This window comes from Marmota flaviventris, chromosome 14, assembly GCF_047511675.1.
Source record: "Marmota flaviventris isolate mMarFla1 chromosome 14, mMarFla1.hap1, whole genome shotgun sequence".
Lineage (NCBI taxonomy): Eukaryota > Metazoa > Chordata > Mammalia > Rodentia > Sciuridae > Marmota > Marmota flaviventris.
Window position 1 is genome coordinate 25,859,042 of NC_092511.1, and position 23,480 is coordinate 25,882,521.

The 23,480-nt window shown below is 38.2% G+C and overlaps 1 protein-coding gene across 7 annotated transcripts in view; it reads left to right on the plus strand.

Moving 5' to 3' along the window:
• Window positions 1-23,480, plus strand: part of Rasgrp3 (RAS guanyl releasing protein 3) — a 111,159-nt gene that overhangs the window by 45,103 nt on the left and 42,576 nt on the right. For 6 of the 7 annotated variants that reach the window (XM_071601481.1, XM_071601486.1, XM_071601482.1 and 3 more), the window contains exon 2: window positions 21,977-22,110. The gene's annotated coding sequence lies outside the window, so the exon portion shown is untranslated. Of the gene's footprint in view, window positions 1-17,926; window positions 18,091-21,976; window positions 22,111-23,480 lie in introns of those variants that run through there. The other variant, XM_071601485.1, reaches the window with a different exon arrangement.

The following is a 23,480-nucleotide window of genomic DNA, read 5'->3' on the forward strand; positions in this document are numbered from 1 at the left end:
TCTCCCTCTTTTTCTATTTCCTGAAGTAGCTTGAAAAGTATTGGTATTAGTTCCTCTTTAAAGGTTTTGTAAAACTCTGCTGTATACCCATCCGGTCCTGGGCTTTTCTTAGTTGGTAGTCTTTTGATGGTTTCTTCTATTTCCTCAATTGATATTGGTCTGTTTAGGTTGTCTATATCTTCCTGACTCAATCTGGGCAGATCATATGACTTAAGAAATTTATCGATGCCTTCACTATCTTCTAATTTATTGGAGTATAAGGATTCAAAATAATTTTTGATTATCTTCTGTATTTCTGAAGTGTCTGTTGTGATATTGCCTTTTTCATCCCGTATGCTAGTAATTTGAGTTCTCTCTCTTCTTCTCTTTGCTAGCATGGCTAAGGGTCTGTCGATTTTGTTTATTTTTTTAAAGAACCAATTTTTAGTTTTGTCAATTTTTTCAATTGTTTCTTTTGTTTCGATTTCATTAATTTCAGCTCTGATTTTCATTATTTCTTGCCTTCTACTTCTTTTGCTGTTGTTTTGCTCTTCTTTTTCTAGGATTTTGAGATGAAGTATGAGATCATTTATTTGTTGGTTTTTTCTTTTTTTAAGGAATGAACTCCACGCAATGAATTTTCCTCTTAGAACTGCTTTCAATGTGTCTCATAGATTCCGATATGTTGTGTCTGTGTTTTCATTTATCTCTAAGAATTTTTTAATTTTCTCCTTGATGTCTTCTATAACCCATTGATCATTCAGTAACCTATTGTTCATTCTCCAAGTGATGTATGCTTTTTCCTTCCTTCTTTTATCGTTGATTTTCAGTTTCATTCCATTATGATCAGATAAGATGCATGGTATTATCTCTACTCCTTTATATTGTCTAAGCGTTGCCCTGTGACATAATATGTGATCTATTTTTGAGAAGGATCCATGTGCTGCTGAGAAAAAAGTGTAACTGCTTGATGTTGGGTAGTATATTCTATATATGTCAATTAAGTCTAGGTTATTAATTGTGTTATTGAGTTCTATAGTTTCCTTATTCAACTTTTGTTTGGAAGATCTGTCCATTGGTGAGAGAGGTGTGTTGAAGTCTCCCATGATTATTGTATGGTGGTCTATTAGACTCTTGAACTTGAGAAGAGTTTGTTTGATGAACATAGCTGCACCATTGTTAGGGGCATATATATTTATGATTGTTATGTCTTGTTGGTGTATGGTTCCCTTGAGCGGTATGTAGTGTCCCTCTTTATCCCTTTTGATTAACTTGGGCTTGAAATCTATTTTATTTGATATGAGTATGGACACACCTGCTTGTTTCCGAAGTCCATATGAGTGATATGATTTTTCCCAACCTTTCACCTTCAGCCTGTGTATGTCTTTTCCTATCAAATGTGTCTCCTGTAGGCAGCATATTGTTGGGTCTTGTTTTGTGATCCATTCTACTAGCCTGTGTCTCTTAATTGGTGAGTTTAAGCCATTAACATTTAGGGTTATTATTGAGATATGGGTTGTTCTTCCAGCCATATTTGTTTATTTCTGTTACTAAACATGGTTTGTTTTCCTCTTTGATTATTTTCCCCCCTTTACTGTCCTACCTCCCACTGTTGGTTTTCATTGTTATTTTCCATTTCCTCCTCCTGTAATGTTTTGCCAAGGATGTTTTGAAGAGATGGTTTTCTAGCTGCAAATTCTTTTAACTTTTGTTTTTCGTGGAAGGTTTTAATTTCATCTTCCATCCTGAAGCTTAATTTCGCTGGATACACAATTCTTGGTTGGAACCCATTTTCTTTCAGTGTTTGAAATATGCTATTCCAGGATCTTCTAGCTTTCAGAGTCTGTGTTGAAAGATCAGCTGTTATCCTGATTGGCTTACCCCTAAATGTAATCTGCTTCCTTTCTCTTGTAGCTTTTAAAATTCTCTCCTTATTCTGTATGTTGGGCATCTTCATTATAATGTGTCTAGGTGTGGATCTCTTATGATTTTGCACATTCGGCGTCCTGTAGGCTTCTAGGATTTGGGATTCTGTCTCATTCTTCAAGTCTGGGAAGTTTTCTCGTATTATTTCATTGAATAGATTGCTCATTCCTTTGGTTTGAAACTCTGTCCCTTCCTGTATCCCAATGACTCTTAAATTTGGTCTCTTGATGTTATCCCATATTTCTTGGATGTTCTGCTCATGGTTTCTTAACAGTCTTGCTGAGCTGTCTATGTTCTTTTCAAGTTAAAATACTTTATCTTCATTGTCTGATGTTCTATCTTCTAAGTGTTCTACTCTGCTGGTAGTATTCTCAATTGAGTTTTTAAGTTGGTTTATTGCTTCCTGCATTTCTAGGATTTCTGTTTGTTTGTTTTTTATAACCTCTATCTCCCTGTATAGTTGATCTTTTGCTTCTTGGATTTGTTTATGTAATTCATTGTTAAAGTGATCTTTCATTGTCTGATTTTGCTGTCTGATGTCTTCCTTGAGACTCCAGATCATCTGAAGCATGTATATCCTGAATTCTTTATCTGACCTTCCATCTGCTGCAGCTATTACCTCTTCTAACGTTGAGTTGACCTGCATTGCTTGTGGTCCTTTCTTTCCTTGTCTCTTCATACTGTTCGCGTTTCTTTCTGCTTGGTGAAACTTTGTGCTATTGAATTTTCCCCCTATATATTTATATTGGTCTTGTATAGTTGCAAAGTCTCCCTCGCAGGCGCGGGCGGCGGCTCTGCCCCTCCTCCAATTGGGGCAATGTGCCTACCACGCTGGCAGGCCCCTGGGCCTGTTCTGCCGGTCGGTAGCAGGTCCGCCTACCTTGCAGGCGTGGGCGGCGGCTCTGTCCCTCTGTGGGCCGCTAGGCTTGTTCTGTCGGTGGTCTCAGTTCTGCCTACTTTGCAGGCGCAGGCAGCGGCACTGCCCCTCTGCAGGCCTCTCGGGCTGTTCTGCCGGTGGGTCGCAGGTCCGCCTACCTTGCAGGCGTGGGGTGGGGGGGCGGCTCTGCCTCTCAGCAGGCCGCTGCGCCTGTTCTGCCGGTGGATCGCAGGCCCGCCTCTGTCTTTATTTCTTTGCCTCTCATTTATTCTTCAAATATTATCAACCTTGCTTCTGCCCAAAACTCCAATAAAAGTCCTCCTGTGAATATCATCAGTGACCTCCTGGTAGCAACTTTTTGAAAAATGGATAGTTTCCCATTTTTTCTTATTTGACTTCTCAATAGCATTCAACACAGTTGATTGTTTCAACTTCTATGAGCACATTTCTCTGGTGGCATTGAGGCATATTTTTAAGTTTCCCCTTTCTCTGTCTCTCTCTCTCTCTGACAGCAACTTCTCAGGATAATTTGCTGCTTCTCCCCCTTTCTCTGACCTCTATGTGTTAGAAAGCCCAAGCCTTATGGGTGGGACTTCTTGTCCTCTCTTTATACTTTTCTTTCTGAGTGATCAGAACCATGCCTGTGTTACTCAGCTTTCTGTCACTGTGACAAAATACTTGAGAAAGTCAACTTAGAGGAGGAAAGATTTATTGGCTCACAATTTCAGAGTTTTCAGTTCATGGTTGCTTTTCCCCTTTTGCTAAAGGACCATAGTGAGGCAGAACATCATGGTGGGGGAGTAGGTGGTAGGGCAGAGATGCTTATCTTATGATAGCTGGGAAGCAAAGACATAAGAGAGTGAGAAAAGGGCTAAGATATGTTCTTATGGGTATGCCTCCTATGGCTTACTGGCTCCAACTAGTTCACCACCTCCTAATAATGCCATCAGCGATGAGCCCATCACTGGGGGACATCACTGAGGGGGCCTGAGCCCTCATGATCCAATCACTTCCCTAAATCCCTATGAACATTGCTATACTGTGTGACAAGGTTTTAACGCAAGACTTTGTGGGATATTCTAAATACAAATCATAACAGTGCCTATAACTTCAAATGTTGTTCATTTGGGGATTACTCCCAGTTTTTAAGTTCTATCCAAGATCTTTCTTTGAGGCTTTAGATTTGTGTAAATAATGGCCACTGAGACCCACCCACGGAAGTTAACAGGCACATCAGCTTTAACACAACTTAGATTTCTTCCCGCATTCCCCTCCATCCTACAGCTGTCTCCAGTTCTCAGTAAATGGAATTATGGTCCAGCTGGGTTTTCAAGCTTTTTGTTCCCTTACATCCTAAACCGAATCAGTCTCCACATTTCAGCTCCTGGCTTCGGTATCACCTGTTCCAAGAGATGTTTCCTGAACTCTCAGCTAAAATGCTCACTTTTACCATTCTCTCTCTTACACCTCCACGTGGGTTTTCCTTCATAGCTCTCATCACAGTTGTAATTATTTACGATCTTGTCTGTCTGCGTGTTGCATGTTGGTTTCCCTCATTAAACAGTACATGTCATTGGTAAGGAACCTGGTCCCATCTGTTCACCTCTAGATACCCAGTCCTGGTGTAGTGTCTGGAAAGTGGGGGCATTTGTGTTGAGTCAGTTAAGGACTATTTGGACATTGAGCCCCAAACAGACACTATTTTAATTTTGTCCTGCAAGACTCACACTTTTTTTTTTTTTGTACCAGGGATTGAACTCTGGGCACTTAGCCACTGAGCCACATCCCCACCCCTATTTTGTATTTTATTTAGAGACAGAGACTCATCTAAGTTGCTTAGCACCTCACTTTTGCTGAGACTGGCTTGGAACTCCCAATCCTCCTGCCTCAGCCTCCGGAGCCACTGGGTGTATGCCACCATGCCCAGCAAGTCACACTTTTATTTAGACTAAAAGAAAACATTTAAAACATCACCCAGAAGAGAAAACTAAGATAATATTTAATAGTTGGCTGTTGGTTGATTGATTAACCAATTGGAAATTTACTTACTTCTTTGTATTCCAATCTATTTGTTCAAAATTTAAAAATAATGCCACTAACTATTTGTTTGAATTATTTTATAAGACAAAGTTAGATAATTGCTGTCTTCTTTGGAGAAAGTCATTAAACACAAAGCCACACTTGAGAAGGCACAAAAGGTACTATTGATTTCTTTAGTCTGAGGACCATACTACACCAATGCCTGAACTCTTGTAGTTTTTAAGTCAATAAAATGCCACTGGTCTTCATTGTTATGCCTTATTTGAAAAGGTGTTAGAGTCAACTTTCTGTTATTATAACAAATATCTGAGATAATCAACTTATGAAGAGGAAAAGGCCCACAATTTTGGAGGTTTCAGACCCATGATCAGGTGGCACCAATGTTTTGGGCTGTGGCAGCACATCATGACTATGGGCAGAGCAAAATCTGCTTACCTCTTGGCCAGAAAGGAAGGGAAAAAAGAAAGAGCCCAGAGTCCCACAATCCCCTTCAACAGCATGCCCGCAGTGACTCCAAAACTTCCCACTGGGCTCTGCCACTTAAAGTTGCCACCACCTTCCAGTAGTATCAAGTGGGGGATGAGACTTTTAATACATGGGCCTTTGAATGACATTCCAGATCCAAACACTAGCAAAAAAAAAAAAAAAAAAAGCCATTGGACAGTGCTTTTGTGAAGCGATTGGAACAATGTGATTGTGCAGCCTTGGAGCCATGCCTCAGCTGGCCTGCTCTGTGGGAGGCACCACCTGAGGTTGATGGACCTCACAGCACAGCAGTCCCTGGTTGATGCCCAGGACAGAGCACGTCAGATGGTGGAAACTCAGGCAATCCTGATTTCTCTTTGTCTTCTTTTGAAATTTTGTGGGCCAATCAACCCTTGTGTGTTTGAGTTGTGGTTACTAAAATTTATTACGGACTCCTTTAGGACCTTGAGGAAGGCTATGAATCGTCACCCTTGGAAAAAAGCCCATGCATAAAAACACAAAATTCCACATATGATATCATGGGTCTTAAGAACTTTGCTATGGACTGAAATTTGTTCCCCCAAGTTCATATGTTGAAGCCTTAACCCCAGAGTGACTGTGTTTGGGAGACACAACTGAAATGAAGGTCATTAAGGTTAAAGGAAGTTCTAAGGTTGGGCTCTGATCTGCCAGGGTTGTTATCCTTATGAGAAGAGTTTTCTCTTTCCTGCTCTCTCCTTCTCTCTCTCCTGCTCTCTCTCCTCTCTCTCTCTCTCTCTCTCTCTCTCTCTCTCTCTGTCATGTAAGAACGCAGAGAAGGTGGCCATTTGCAAGCCAGGAAGAGGACCCTCACCAGGAACCAAATTGGCCAACACCTTATCTCCTACTTTTTGGTCTCCAGAATCGTGAGAAATAAATTTCTGTGTTTAAGCCATCCAGTCTACGACATTCTGTTATAGCAACCTAAAAAGATAAACCCCTACCCTAAAAACTGCTTTGGCCTCTAAGGTAGTTGCACTCAAGGCTACTGATTCATGGAGCAGTCAGGAAAGGGGGCAGGGAAACTCTATTGAACATGTTCTGGGGGATTCATGGGGCCCAATTCTCTCTGCCTTAGGCTTTATGAATCCACAATGACCAAATAAATATGTTGACCACGCAGAAGGCTGCTGTGCCCTTGTTCTGGGCATCATCTGCAGTATTCATTTCACTAGGCAGGCTGTCTATCTGAACCTAGGAGCCTTTCCTATATTTTTTTTTCATGTGTTTGGTCGGAGCCAGGTATCCTCCTAGACAAAATAGTTCCATTTTGTAAGATAGGGAAGTATAACTCCACATTTAAGATTGGAATCACTCAAGCTTTAAACAAACCATTGGGAACATGGCAAATATCTACTCCTGAAAAATCCATTTACCTTACCCTTATTCCTCTTGATGAAGCTGCTGCTTTCTGATATGGTTGGAATTTGGCAACAAGGACAAAAGGAACTTGAAGTTTTAGACTAGCCAATCCAAATACTTTTACAGAAGGGGCAGAGTCCTGAAGCCTAGTGGTGCTGTTGAAATGAGCTAGGACTGTGGGAGGGAGCACATGAAGGCCTTTGTGCTGAGACCATCTTGAGTTCGAAGACCACCTTCATAAACACTTCCATCAGCTCACCTCCACTCATTTCACAAATACCCAGAATTGCTTCAGGTGCCCAGCATGCATCTATCAGAGATTGTAGCATTCTTCTAAAATCCCCACTATTATTTTAGATCCCTTAATAGAAAATGTTATTTTGACAATGTTAGAAAATGAGGTTGGAATAATTTTTATAAAAACCAAAGAGCTAAATTCCCTTGCAATGACATGTGAGCAGAAATCTCTGCTCTGATAGCATATAGCTGTGTCATTCCTCCTTATCTAAATGGCAAAAGCATGGCTTCAGGTCTGAAAGCTGACTTTTTCAAGCAGGTGCCTTACTTGAAGACCAGTCTTCCGCCACATGTACCTTTTATGTCTCAGAGACCCCATAGGACTCTGGATTCTATGGAAGCTCACTGCAGTAGAACATTTTCTTTCATCCACTAACACACTGTTTAAACTTGGGAAAATCATGTTATAATTTTGGCCTTGAGGCTCTCCTTTTAGAAGGAAATAGCTGTTAACAACAACAACAACAACAAAAGTCACCTTGAAAAGTGGAAATGTTCTCTGTTTCTCCTAACTACCACAATCTCTTTCTTTAGTATTGCGAGAGTTTCTTCTGAGCAGACCAAAAACACTATCAAAAGACTTGAATGAGCAAGAGGATGAAACCAATTCTGCAGCTGTGCTGACCAGTAAATAATCCTTCTGAGGTTTCTGGTTTCTCTTTTTAGAGTAATAAACAACAACAAAAGAGTAATACAGCCTAATGTACATAGTCACCAACTGTGCACCTGACTCCTTTTGTCTAAGCTGGGAATTATCCACAGGAAATTATCTTGAAAAGTCCATAGGGATGAGTACCTGTGATTTACATGAGTCTGACTTGGAGAAGTAAGCTGCTGTGCTTGTTGTAGTCAACACATTCGGAGCAGTTTAGGGAGGAAGTGAGAGAGAGTGAAACTATATACTCTAGTGTATAGAATCTGAAAATGTTTGCCTCTAAGCATAAGTAGGTACATATTTTTTTTAAGTAGCTCATGCACATTTTATTTTCTCTTTATCTTTCAAATCCACAAAGTAAAGTGTTGAGAGGGCTTTGGCACCAAATCCTAGGTTCTTTGGGAATTATTTATTAGAGCACCTGTTTTGTGGATGACAAGAACGTTCTATACAAGAAAAACAGAGATCTGAGGAAATTGCAAAATCTAGACATTTAAGGATATTATAAATGAAAAAAAGTAACAATTTGTTAGTTTGAGAAATGCTGTAGAAATCCCCAAATTTACCTCCTTACTCAGGCAAGAGATGAATTTGCCTTTTGGGGGGAGGTATTCTGATATTTTTATTGTCTCAATTAAGAAATTCTCTGGTGGAATTCAGAAGAGATTAAAGGATGATCTGATGCCCATGAAAAAATTAGAAAGATATCACATGCATAAAAGATGAGATGGTGCTGATACCTCCGATTATTGGTGACGACTCCTGCTTCCTCACACGTTGAAGTATAACATTAGAGAAGCATGCCGAGTCAAGCATATAAAGCAGGGTTTATTTTAAAAGGGGTAACATACACTTCTCCCTGGAGAGAGAAGGGGGCCATGGCTACATGGAGCCTTTTCTAAAATAAACCATATACTATGCCACAAAGCAACTCCTAGCAAATACAAAAAAGTAGAGATATTACCCTGCATTCTATCAGATCATAATGGAATGAAATTAGAAATCAATGATAAAATAAGAAACAAAATCCACTCCAATACCTGGAGACTAAATAATATGCTACTGAATGAACAATGAGTTGCAGAAGACATCAAGGAGATTAAAAAATTTTTAGATGTGAATGAGAACACAGATACAACAAATCGAAATCTCTGGGACACTATGAGAGCAGTTCTAAGAGAAAAGTTCATTGCATGGAGTTCATTCCATAAAAGAAGAAAAAGTCAACAAATAAATGACTTAATATTACATCTCAAAGCCCTAGAAAAAGAAGAACAAATCAACACCAAAAGTAGCAGAAGACAGAAACTAATTAAAATTAAAAATTTGCCATTTGAACCTAAATTTTTCTTTCTTTCCTTCTTTCTTTCTTTCTTTGGTACCGGGGATTGAACCCAGGGGTGCTTACCCTCTGAGCCACATCTCCAATTTTTTTAATATTTTATTTAGAAACAGGGTCTCACTGAGTTGCTTAGGGCCTCACTAAGTTGCTGAGGCTGGCTTTTGAACTCTCAATCCTCCTGCCTCAGCCTCCCAAGCTGTTGGAATTAAAGGCATGAGCCACTGCGTCCCAGCTAAACCTAACTTTTGAATGAGCATATGCTAGAAGGCTTAAATATGCACAATGACTGCCTTTTTATTCTCCCTTATCCAGTGTTCAAATAGTAACATTCTGAGGATTGCACATTGAAGGATCCTTCTTAGCTTTTGCACCTGTGTTGTCAGTGGGCCACCCAGTGAGTCTGTGGTAGGGACTTAGAAACTCAAATGACTACAAGACAAGAAGATACCATAATGGCATAATGACTAAAGTAGATTGGAGATAAGAAAAATTCTGTCTCTGTTGGGACAAGTAATCATTCATTTTCCTCTTAAACTTAGTAATGGAGAAAAAAAATACATAATGAGATGATAAATGGTAACGGTTCTGGGTCTCAGTTTGGGTCTCAGTGGGGACTTTGGGGAGCTGGGAGGTTACTCGTGAACCCCAACAAAATATTGCCTTATGGTATGTGGCGCTAAAACTCAAAGATCAGATTTTTCTACAAGGATTTAGACAACTGGATTTTTTAAATGTGAAAGTCTGGATTCGTACATTTTGGCAACTAATTAAAAACTTTAAAACTTTGTTAAAGCAAACCAACAAAATAATGGCTATGGGCTATTTTCTGTCCAATTCTATAATCTGTGGAAGCTGAGGGAGTTTGAATTTATTAGCCAGCACCTTCTTCAATTTGAAGAAGAAAGTAAGAATGTGGTTTATTATTTGTAAGTAATTAAATAGGCTTTCTCATACAAGGAGACAAATGTAAAAAAGAAAAAGACCTTTGAGAGCACTGTTTATAATGTCTAAACAGGCACGGTGCTCTTATATTTAATCGCAGTTGCATCAGAGCCTGAGTTCTGGGAGAACATGATGTGTTTTAGGGTCCACAATCACAGTGAGATACTGCTGGTGGTATTTGTACAATCATCTTGCTAAGAATATAGTCTTTGATAAAACACTTATTGGAATGATTCAGATAGGAACTATATTATAACAGAGATACAGAGGTTCAGATATATCTAAATGACATAAGGTATTTTCTGGATTATAGACTGCATTACCCAAAAGTAAATTTAGATTTGGAGAAACTATACCTGAAAGAGACAATACTTGAAAACAACATCATAATGACGACACATTTTACAAAACCTGGACTTCTTACACAGTGATTCAGATGCAGGAAGGTAATACATTTTGGGTTGTGAGAATTTCTGAATTTTTCATATGTAGATACAGCTTTAGATAATTCAGTATTTTTTCCTAGTTATTGATTTTTTTCATGGTGGCTTTTTGTCTTTTGCTCTCAAAAAATGTATATACTAACAAGTTACTGAGAGATTTAAACGTTTTTCTTTGCATTTTTATTTTCTGACAATATAGATATAAGGGTTTTGTATTGCATTTAGTTGTGAGGAGGTATCTTTTGACCTAAATGCTTTGTGAATACTCTTCAGTTTTTGTGTGATTAATACTCGACTACTAAGATAATTCAATAAAAAATATGCTCTGTTTCCTGGGCCTGAAATTAAAAGCAAATATTGAAAAGAAGCCACTGGAAATGAGATATTGTGGTGAAATGCAGGCTGGCGAGGGTCTAAAATTGTGGAAACCTGCATACTTGTAAAATCCCCGAAGATTACCACAGAAGCTGGTGTGGTTCTCCTTCTAATTTTAGTGCTCATCTTGGTTTCACTTACTATTTCAGTTCTTCAACGACCTTATTGTGACTAGTAGATCCATTAGAAAAACTTTTATGGAAATGTCTTATGTAATATTCACTTCCCAATGTGGTGTTATTTCCATTCCACAGAAAGACTACCATGTTGAGTCTTGGATCCCATTCAAGACTCATTGGTGCCCATGAGATATTACTGCTATTTCTATCAGTAACTACTGAACTCTATTGGTCTTTAACCTTTTTAGAATCAGATATGTCTTTGCATTCCTTAATATTTATCTTATGTATTCATGAATACTCTAAACATTAGATTGTAACTCATCAATAACGACATCATTGAATGGGTTGGGTTGCGGGTCTAGAGACAGCTAGATTTAACCTGCCAACGTAATGAATACTACAGAGTAAGATGCAGATTATAGATTTTTATTTCAGAAAATGTGGGACTAAGTTATAGTAAAAAATGGAATTTACACTAGTTCATGACTCAAATTTCTAGCCTATGCTACATTTCCCCCCTTTTTGCCTTCCTTACCTCACTTTCTTTGTAAAAATGTATGTGTAGGTAAAATACACGTGGCTTATGAATTTGAAAAAAACTTATATAAATAGGAAATATTTCATCCATTGGATAGAGTCATTTGGTTATTTTCTAGGAAAATATTAACCCATTGAAAATGTACTGCTGGGCATGTTGGCACATGCCTATAATCCCAGCAGTTTGTGAAACTGAGGAAAGAGGATCCAAAGTTCAAAGCCAGCCTTGTAACTTCATGAGGACCTAAGCAATTTAGTAAGACCCTGTCTCGAAATATAAAAAAGGCTGGGGATGTGGCTCAATGGTTAAGCATCCCTGGGTTCAATCCCTGGTACCAAAAAAAAAAAAAAAAAAAAGTACTATGTGACAGTTAATAAGCACTTTATCTGTTATTAACTTATTTAATTGTCATAATACCACCACCACATAGATGCTGTTACTACCCTATTATTTAGATAAAGACACAGAGACAGGACAGATTTAATAACTTGCCCAAGCCCACAAGCCAGAAAGAATGAGCTCTAGAGTCCGTGTTCTAACCATTGAGTTTTACTCAGAAAAGAGCTCATTATCGATGTGGGGGATGTAAAGCCTACACAGACCCACAGAGAAGGGCTCCATTGGATTCTATCACATGGACTTTCACAGGTTTGTTCTGATGCTCTCTGTAGTCCCTCTCTCTACTCCAAAATGCTTTTGCATGGAAAAGTTAACAAATATATACTTTACTCCTGGTTTTAAGACCTCACCATCCTCTGAGTATTCCTGCTCCTCCATGCCTTTCTCCTTTTCAAGGTCATTTTCTCTGTGAGTACTACTTTCCTTCCTATCTGTGCTCAGTGTAACTTATGCTTCAAGTCACGGCTTAGCCTGGTGAGTCTCCTGACTTTTAATGGATCATAACTTCTATTCACGGTGTCCCCCTCTCTAAATCCTAAGTGCTCTCAGATCACAGTACGTACCTGATACATACTTAGATTTCCACTGTGGTGTTAATCACTATGTCTGGCATAGAAATACATGTGTATTAAATGTGAGAAAATGACTGGAAGAAGAATTCAATATATTTTTATTCTATGTAACACTAAAAATTTGGAAGCATGTCTTGAAATTCCATTATGGGTATGTTACTATGAAAAGAATAAATTAACTCAACAAGCAAAAGTAAAAGTTCAAGACAAGAATAAGATTAGAAAAGACAATTAGAGAAGACACCAGTTTAAAGTTTAAAGATCATGCTGGAAAAATAAGATGGCAGAGAAAGGTAACCATATAAAGATATCAGAGACATTTCTGAATTGGGGAGGGGCCTCGAAAAACACAGTTTTGTTCTTAAGATCTACTGCGGAGACATAACCATTCTGTATCAGAAATCATGCAAAGAATGAAGGAAGTCAGTACACTGGTATAAAGTCTGTGGAAGAGTTCAGGAGGGAGAATTCTTAAAAGTGAGGATGTGTTGCCAAGCAGACATGTTGTGGGGGGACATTAACAAAAAAGTTAAAAAAAATACAAATCAAGAGGACTATGAACAAGAAGTTATTTTTCACAGCAATATAAAACATGGTGGAGTAAAGAGGATGAGGGTTGGGTGGACATGAAATGAGCAGCCATTGATGAAAGACTTTGTATGCCATAGAATATTGAGATTCATAGAAGATGATGGGGAATGGTGCAAAAATTTTGAATAGGGAAGTTTGGTGAGCAATCTGACCATGGGGAAAGATTGATCTGGCTTCAGTGAGGAGACACAAAGCGGGAGGTGAGAGTCCATCTAAAAGCCTGATAAATACACCATTGCTGCAGGCAGGGGAAAAGCAAGACCTACTTCGTTTGTCTTCCTCTGCTCACACTTTAGTAAATTACAACTCAACAGTTCTTTTGCTTCTTATGTAACCTCCACACAAAATCCTTATTCTCACTTCTGGGTCACGTCTAACTCTTTGACAGCTAGTTCATGAAAAGCTGTTTTCCTCTCCCTTTCTCCCTTTCTCCTTCTCTGTCTCTCTAAATCAAAAACACCCACCAGATTCTAGCCTATAGGAGTTGCACAATTTCTGAAGGCTAATTTGGAATGCTAAGGAACCAGTGGTTACCAACCTCTAACATTTTTGAGATTCCCAAAGTTCTTTGCAGCATGTTGACAGATCTCGAAAGACTTCCTTGTTTCCCACATGTAAATATGCAAATAATATGTTTATAATATTGCTCTAATGGGGATATGAAATCTAAATTCCAAATGACTACTTTACAGAGTTAGTTTGGAACATTTCACAATTTTAGGACTTCCTTTTTCTCTTCTCATTATAATTTATGCTCTTTAAACCTTTTTTCAAATGAATTATTTTGTTCCAATGAGGAAGGCAAGTAACTTGATTTATCTCATGTTAGAGATGATATTAGTGAGCCTGAGAGAAGTTAAATGGGATTAGACAAAGGGAAATGAAAGGAAGGGAGGGGGGAGAGGAAACAGGAAAGACAGTGGAATGAATCTGACTTAACTTTGCTACGTACATATATAAATACACCACAACGAATCTCCACATCTTGTACAACCACAAGACTGGGATCCTAATTAGAATAAGATGTTCTCCATGTTTGTATAAATATGTCAAAATATACTCTATTGCCATGTGAAACTAAAAAGAACAAATTTTTTAAATCCTAAAAAAAAAAGTAGTTAAATGGGAACTGAGATGCTACAGAATGTTCACATCTTCTTTTGTGTAGGTATGTGCTATGATTTCTTTTTAGGCAATTAGTTAATGTCTTAGATGTGAGGGCGAGAGACATCACTGCCTCCTGGGTAAAGGAAGAAACATTTGCTATATAAGAAACATCTGGAATAAAAAAGAGAATGACAAAGTCATTAAGTGGAGCCTTCTAATTATGGGCTTCAAGCTGTGTAAATTTAATTGGGAGCACAGAAATAATCTTAAAAACACATTTTTTTGGGTTCCTATACTTTACTTTTAATTGGTTCCAATAAAAAGTCTAGTTCCAAATCCCTGATTCAGAAGTAATTTTAAACTGAGACTTTACCATTCCATAAAAGAATAGTATAAACACATGGATTTCTAAATAGGAATAAAGTGTTTTCACTTAGATGAAAACAGAGTATGGTGTCAGTTGGAAAAGAGAAATTCATATTACATCTTCAGGTGGGTGTGTTTCTATGAATACAAAGTTGGTGTCAAAGTAATGCAAGTTTATCTTTTACTGGGCATGGTGGTACATGCTTGTAATCCCAGCTTCTGGGGAGGTTGAGGCAGGAGGATGGCAAGTTTGAGGCAACTGAGTGAGATCCTGTCTTAAAATAAAAAAATAAAAAGGGATAAGGCTGTAACTCAGTGGTTAACCCTGTGTTCAATCCTGGTACCCCCCTCCACCATACCCACTCATGTAAGAAGAGAAGAAGGGAAGAACTTTACCTTTTAAACTTATCACTGTCAATAGTGAAACAATTGACAATAAAATTAATAATAATAGTAAGGCACTGTGCACCCCTATGTTTTTATAATGCTTTCACTTATTTGTGCCTTGCTTTAAATTTAAAGAGAGTTCAGAACTCACTGCATCCCTACCTGACCCCAGTTCTTTTACTCTGTCATCAGCTTTTGTTTTTAAAAATCTTATGTATGGTTGTCTTATATGTGTTCTTATTCCTTTTTTATATGATGATAATAATTTTGGGGAGGAGGGGTTGAACCCAGGGGGCACTTCATGGCTGAGCCACTTCTCCAACCTTTTTTAAAATTATTTTTGATTTTGAGACAGATCTCACTAAGTTGCTTAGGGCCTTGCTAAACTGCTGGGGGCTGGCTTTGAACTTGCAATCCTCTTGCCTCAGCCTCCCAAGCCTCCAGGATTACAGGTGTGTACCACTGCACCTGGCTAATGATAAATTTCTTGATATCTATCTTCAATTCTGAAATCATGCTCAGATATTTCCAACCACCTTGCTGCCTGATACCATTGGACTTAGCCTGTATTTTCTATTGTAGTTTCATGATCCATGAAACTTGATGCCCTGGAAGTCTTCCTAGCTTTGTAGGTTGAATTTGCTCCCATTTCTGTGCTGCCATGGCACCCTGAGTATCTGTTTCTGTCACTGGACTGGGCTCATTGGTTTATGAGAACTGGTTTATAATCTTTCTTCTGCTCAAGGTTGTGGGCTCCTGAGAATGGACTTTTTATTTACATATCCAACCACAGCACAGTGCTTAATGATTAATAAGAAATGTTGGCATTTTTGTTAATTAAACTAATGCCTCTCTCTGAAGAGGACAATATTTTATTATGTAAATGCCCCTTGATGCTTACTAGGTAGCAACTTAGAACTCAGGTTTTAAAATTCTTTCCTGGTGTTTTCAGAGACAGGCAGCTATACGATAACATGGGGTGATGGCAGGTTAGACAGACATTTTGTACTCTAGGCTGTTCCTTCTGCCCATGTCCTCCAGATTTTTACAGACTTTCTGTGTGATGTCTTTATTCTCTTGGGACCTCCTTCATGTGACTTCTGTCCTCAGAGATTATCATCTGGCCCCAGTGGGAGGATCCATAAGCACTTTACATAGTCATGAAAGTATGTAAAACATCTTCTTGTTCATGGTGGGTACATTAAGGCAGAGCAAGTGAGTACTAGTGTCAAGTACTGAACAGAAGTCAATAACCAGTGCAAAATCCATCTCAAAAGTCTTTGTTGCATTTTTTGGAAACATTTAAGTACCAAGATTTTGCTGTATTTTGTTTGTTACTGGTTGATGGGGTGGGGTGTGACCTCCCCCAAATTCTTTGGGTAAAAAACTCAACATAGTGACTGGCACAGAGATCACTCAAAAAGACTCTAGCCTCCCTCCTCCTTCTCCTCCTCCTTCTCCTCCTCCTTCTCCTCCTCCGCCTCCTCCTCCTTCATCATCATCATCAAATTCACTCTGTAATAAACAAATCAAGGGAATAAGGGAATGTGACTTTATTTCTGGGGACTTGAGACCAGAGTTTTCCAGAGCATCTAGGCCACAGATAGTTTTCTTGTGAATACAATATTGGCATCTTCAGAAAAGGAAAATACTGATTTTTTTTTAAATTAAAAAAAAAATTTTCTAATTATTGAAAACACTGATTTTTAAGAAGATATTTTCCCAGAGTCTAAAATCTTAATTTCTGAGGGGGGGAAAAAAGCCTAGTTCTTGGTCTTTTTCGAGGATATTATTTGCTATTTGAACATTGAGTTGTCATAGTAAGTGGTAACCCTCACTGTGGTTGAATGTGTCCATCTGGAAGCCATCTGACTGCAAGTGTCTCGAATGTGTATATATTGCTTCTCTCCCATGCTCAGTTCCAGCCAAATGCTGGGAAAGTACTCCCATGATTGGACTTCAGAATTTGACAGTATTTATTGCTAGAGCTTCTTTAAGATGCTCATTTCTCATTCAACTTATGTCAGGTGGCTGTAAATAAGATAGTTTGTTTGCCAATGTTTAATGCCAGTGACCAAGAAAAAATAAAGTACCACTAAATCTTGTTATTTGATTGTTACCAAAATGCAAAGCAGCCTTGTGGGATGAGCTCTGAGCTGCTTACTGACTTCCAGTCAGTAAGAAGGCCCTGAATTGCTAAGCTTGCTGTGATACTGAAGGTTATTCATTTTCAGACAATAGGGCCAGTAATCGAATGCTTAGGAGCAATGTGCAGGGAATAGCAAACATGTATTCTAGACAATGCCTAGGAATTGATCTAAGAAGCAAGCTTTAACAACAACTAAAATTGTTCTGGGTAGCAGAAAAAATATAAAATTTTGGAGTCGGAATTGGCTTTGCAACTTAACTAGAAACATGGTATTAGACAAATAATTCAATCTCTGTAGGTCTCAATTTCCTTATCTGTGAAGTGAGGATAATAATACTTAGCATTCAGGGTGTTATAGGATTAAACATTGTATGGGCAATTTCCCCAACATTGTGTCTTTCCCATTACATTGCCAACAACACTTGATATTTTTACATGCTATTAGTATTTTATTTTCTAAATCTCAGGACAGCATTTATTCTTAGTACCCCATTAATTTAGTAAAAGCTCTTTTCATAGAAAAACAAGTAAACAAATAACAAAAATTTAGGACCCAGAAAAATCTCATTATCACATTAAATAAGCCCATTAGAGGCAAGAATGGGGGGTGGGAAAGGTACCTTCAGAGTTGAAAAATGCAGCATTGTCCATAGTTTCTCTCTACTGTCATTATTAAATAAACTTTGGAGGGCGGGGGACATAGCTCATTTGGTAGAGTGCTTGCCTCGCATACACAAGGCCCTGGGTTCAATCCCTAGCCCCACAAAAAACCAACCAAACAAAAAACCTTTGGAGATATTGATCCACTATCCATAAGTGGGTATAGAAATATGTATTCTACTCTTTGTGTCATCAGTCCTGTTCCATTTACAATGATTTAACCTTGCTGTAAGCACTGGCCCATTTTCTGTGTCATACTATTCCAGTAGGTTTGTGACAGAAACCACTTTGACAGCAATGTGAACAAGACTTTGATGGAGCCCACTGGGAAGAGCAACTGATCAGAGGAAACACTAGAAATGGAAATTCAAAGAACCAAGGAGTGAAGTTGAAACAAATGACAATGAAAGTTAAAATAAAGACAAACTAATGCAGAAATAACCTAAAACTACCAAATGTAAGGAGTGAACTGGGAAAAAAACAGTAATGATATTGAGTAACTTACAAACTTTTACACATAACAGTAATGAGGTCATTGGAGAGTTTGAATGGCAGGTGGTAGGCAATTAAGGTAGCTAAGGTTAGAGTTGCCAGAATGAAATATCCTGCATCAAGTCAAAATGTAGAGAGAAATAATTTCCTTGTTTTTGCATTTCCAGTAGTTTCTTAACTTTCTCTTCACCGTATCAGGCAAAGGTAGCTGAGATCTACTGAGGACACTACCTAGCAGATGCCAGTCCTGCTTTGGTTCTAAGGCTCCCTTATAGAGAGCATGACCAAGACACCATAGCCACAGGAACCCAGAAAAGACCTGCCATACAAGTTGTTCCAGAAGATCTACCCAGCATAATTTTAGAAACATGACACAAGTGGGTGATACTATAACCCAAAGAATAAGGAACACTGAACTTCCTCTCAAAATAAACTCCAGAAGAGAAACATCAGCCTTCTGTTCTTGTGGAAATCATCTCAGTACTTCTATTTTTTTCCTTCCGTCCTTCTTCACAATGTCTCTTGAAAATTTTCTCCTGTTGATAAACCTCAGACCTGTATCTATTGTATTTTCCAATAAGATGACCTTATTTATTTTCTAGTGTAAATAGAAGTCACCAGACAAGATCTTCCTTGACTTTTTGTCACCAGGATGACAAAGCTACCTATGTCCCATTTTTTTTCCCTTTTCTGCTATTTGCATTCAAAGAGGTGGCCTCTCCTTAATTCCTGTGTGTGAGTCCATCGCTCCTTTCCTCACGGGAACAAATTATATGTATCAACTTCTCATCGTCATGTCCTTGCAGTGTGCCTTTCTGTTAACTCTTAGCACTTAAACATACTCAACAACTCCAAAGTCTCTAACGGGTATCCAAAAGTTAACTCAAAACGCTCCCCTGGATGTCTCAGACAATCTCTAATTCAACAAGGCACCCCCCAGGAACTTGCTTTCCTCCCCTCTTACAGACATGGAGAAGCAGTAAGCAGCGCTTGGAGAGGAGAGCTCCAACTTTATTTTACTCCGGCAGGCCCAGAGCAGAACAAAAACTCCAAATTCTGAGCCCTGATCCACAGTTTCTCACAATATTTATAGGTGATTTGACATCATCTTAGACCCATCCTATTACTGGGGCTTTTTTCTCTTTTTAAAAAAATTCCTAATCTATGGCTGAAGGCCTTGTGCAAGGTCTCTAACATGAAGCAGCTCACAGAAACAGATAAGAAGAAACTCTTTCTCCAGACATCTCTTACATTTCAAAAAGGTGTAGTCAGGTTCTTAGGGCAGTTATTTACAATCCAAAAGGTAGGGACCCATAGTTAATTAGGCTTCTTAGAGAAAGGCTGAGAGAGGAGAGCAGAACCGACCCCTTCCCCAGGCATTGGTTTCTTACCATAACATTTTTGTAATTTCATTTCACAAGCAGGTCTGGTTTTGCCATCGCAGCTCAATCTCAAGGGAATGGCACCAGAATCCAACCATCTAGCTAGAAAGTTTGGAATTTTCCTTGATTCTGCCCATTTCCTATAGTCTTTGAATTGGCAAACCTCATTGGATCTATCTTCAAAGTACATTCTGTAACAATCCACTTTTGTCCATCTCCATTGCTACATGGTGGTTTAGACAACCATCATTTCTGGCTTGGATGGTTGTAACTGACCACTAACTAGTTCCAAGTCTTCAGTGTAGGATTGTTTTTTTTTTTTTATTGTTTTTTTGTTGTTGTTGTTTTTGTTTTATACTACAATCTCTTCTCTGTGCCTCAGCTGAAGGAATCCTTAAAAAAAAAAAAAAAAAAAAACCAGAATGGATCCTGTCCCTTTCTTAAGGAACTCACTTCTAAATCAATGGTTTCCCATTGCCCCTCAGATAAAGCCAGGGCTCCTCCATAGCCTATCCTACTGTTCATAACTACTGTCTCTTCCTGGGTCACATCCAACCTTTCAGTCAGCTGTCTTTCAGTTGGTCTTCATTGCCATCTTTGCCTAGTTAAAACTCCTCTGGCTCCTGGGATAAATGAGTGCCCCTCCAGACTTGCTCTGTGTTTCATAGGATATTTTATTGCAGTTATTTCTCTAATTCTTTGCTATAGTATAAAAGCAACAACTGTGTCTGTCTTGGTCAACTACCTATCCTCCCCTTTACCCGACCCACAACACCTTCTAGCAGCCAATCTAGTACCTCCTTAGCATCTGGTGTCCAATACACCCCCAGTAAATATTTGTCAGATAAATTAATTATCATTCAAAGTTTTAATATCCTTCCTATTACTGAATTCAAAACATCAAGGCTTATAATAATTACTTGTTTTCACAAAGGCATTTAGAGTAACTTCTTTGTCTCCATATGACGGTCACATGAAATGTGACATAAATATGGTTGTTTATACATAAAGATGATGTCTGCTGTGGGGAGAGAAGCATCTTCAAGGGTTTCTGTTTTTGTTTTGTTTCTGGGAATAAAGATAAAATACTAGAGACAAAGCAATCCTAAATCCTAATGTGGCCAACATCATTCTGAGACTTCTTGATACTTATTAGACATAATATTTTACCCTATAAACCCTACAGTCCTAGAACCAGGAGAAACCTTCATCGTCCTATTGGCCTGGTTTTTAGGCACCATCTGAGAGGTTAACCTACATCCTCTCCGACAGTATTTACTCAACTTTGGCTCGAGAACTTTCAGGAATGGGAGTCCCTTGTTGATGAGGCCACCTGCCCACTACAACATGCTCTAGTGCCACAGTTTCTTTCTTCTTCAATTTCCTTTCCTTTCTTTAAATGAACATTTCTCTTCGTGCCCCTTCTATAATCGGTTCTTTATTTCAACTTAAGTCCTCAACTTGAAGGGCTTTAAATACTTGAAGGGAGGATGGAGCACAGGCAAGGGGAGACACCTTCCTGGACCACCTAGTATTTTGCAGGCCCCGTGGTGGGTGCCCTTTCTATTACCTTACTAACCCTTTAAACAGTCTCACGAAGCAAGCGGCACTGATGGCAGTTTACTCAGCTTTGAGTAAAACTTTCTCCTTGTGGTTATCTAATGTTGAAACCTCGTTTTGTTTGTTTGTTTGCTTGTTTTTAATTGAAAGGTTCTTCGTCAAGAGCCTGGGTGCCAATTTATATCTGTTAATGGATTAGGTGCAAGGAATTGGCTGATCCCTTTTATTATTTCCAAATTTGGGAGCATGGTTCTCATTGTCCTGTAACCTTAGGAGATTTTTTTTTTTTTTTATGATAGAGAGTTCACAAGTCATATTAATGAAAGTCTTTTTGCTACATGAACATATCATGGCCTTTGAATAACAGCCAGCAAAGCCCTATGGCCCCTTTAAAGTGAGAACTTTTCCCTTAGAAATAATTCAAACTATCCACACTATAGCAAGCCCTAAACCATTGGGAGACTAAACAACCTGAACTAAAATAACATTGACATTTATGTTGAGACGATCAGGAGTGATTTAGGGACAGAATTTGATGATTCTCACAACAAACTGCTCTAAGGATTTGCTAACATTCCAAAGTCAATGTTTGGAAATTCTTAATTGAGTAATCCACTGAGATAAGCATATTTCAACTACAATAGCATTTTATACTATATGAATAAAACTTAGTTTTGCCATATTTGTGGGTTTTAAAAGACTGAATTAAAAATTTTGTTTTTAAAAATCCCATTGCCAAATAACTGTTGAATATTTTCTGTTTTATTGATTTTATGGGTGAAGATTAAACAAAATCTTCAATATCACTCATATCTTAAGGAGTACTTTGGGTAATATTTTAACACAATGAAGATACTTCTGAGTTTCCTTTATTTTATTTATTTATTTTTTCTTTTCTCTTTTTTTCAGGTTTTCCCAAGTACTTAAAATTCAAATTGAACAAACCAGTTGTGCCAAAGGATTCCTCAATGCACTTCCCAACCATGACAGTTCTCCTTAAACATCCTTTCAGACCTGGAAATCTACCTGTGTGAAAACAGCAGGTCGGTATTTTTTAAAAACCTATTTTAAAGTACATAAGAAATACCCCTAATAACTAAATAAACATGCTTAGAAAAAAAAATGTGCTTTAATGTTAACAAAGAGTTATTTTTGGATGATGAGATTATAGGTAAATATCTCCTTTCCTTTTTTCCTCATTGTCCTATTTTAAATAATAAATGTACATTGCTTTGACAATAAAGAAGCTTTATCCCTGAAAAGGCAGTTGTAGACACAATAATGTCCACAGGTAAGAAATGTGATCTCAGGTAAATGTACGACGACAGAATGCTGAGCAGAGACACAGATGCACCACATGCCAGATGCACTACTGATGCCAGAAGCAGATTGTAACCAGATAGCCAGGTCCACCTGGCTCTCCACGCACATTGGCTTCATTGCGAATCACAAATAGAACTCCAGAGTGACAGGTTTTGGTACTTTTTCTCTAACTCCTTGTGGGCAGGTCAACACCTTCCCAAACAGCGCAGAGGAATCATTTTAGTTTTGACCCTAAAAACCAGTGTAGTTAATCTAGGCTATTTGGTTTCAAATAATGCATTTACTCCTCAGTGCATAAAAGGATAAAAAAATGTCTGTACTTATGAACTAATCACAATTGTTAATTGTTTGATCTTGAATTTTAAGCATATCAATGGCGCTTATGTTAGGGAAATCAGGGAACTGCTATCCAAAATGTCCTGGAAGAAGTATTAAGTTCTTATTATGACTATAGACAGATCCTAGTAAACCTAAAAAGTGGGCAGGATTTTCTGTCCTAATGATACTTACTTAAAGCTGATTTAAATAAGTGAATTAAACTAAAATCTATGGCACCTCTAGTATCACACATTAAAAGATGTATTAAAAGATGAATTTTGGGGCAATTTTTATTTTATGCATTTCTTTATCCATGAATTCAATCATTCATTAATTTAGCAAATACTTCTTAGAAATCATGTATATGAGAGACACAGTCTTAGGCATTCAGGAGAGCAATAGAGGACAAATGCACTAATTCCTATGGTCACAGAGCTTATGTTCATAGTGCTAGGAGATTAAAAAAATAAACAAGTAAAATATATAGTATGTCAGATAATGATAAGTATTATGTAGAAAAATAAATCCAGGAAGGGAGGTAGGGCATGCCAACTGGGAGGTGGGCATGGGGAGAGGGGTGGTGGTGTTTAATTAGGGTAGTCAGGAAAGGCCTTACGGATAAGATAACTTTGTCAAGGGAGGTAAAAAGAATTCATTTACTTTAATAAACTCCTTTTACAAATCATTTGAACAGCAAAAGTAGGAGAGTATTGATTCAGTAGTCTTATTTTTATTGCACCCTTGAAATGACCCCTTCTTTTATCCACTACGA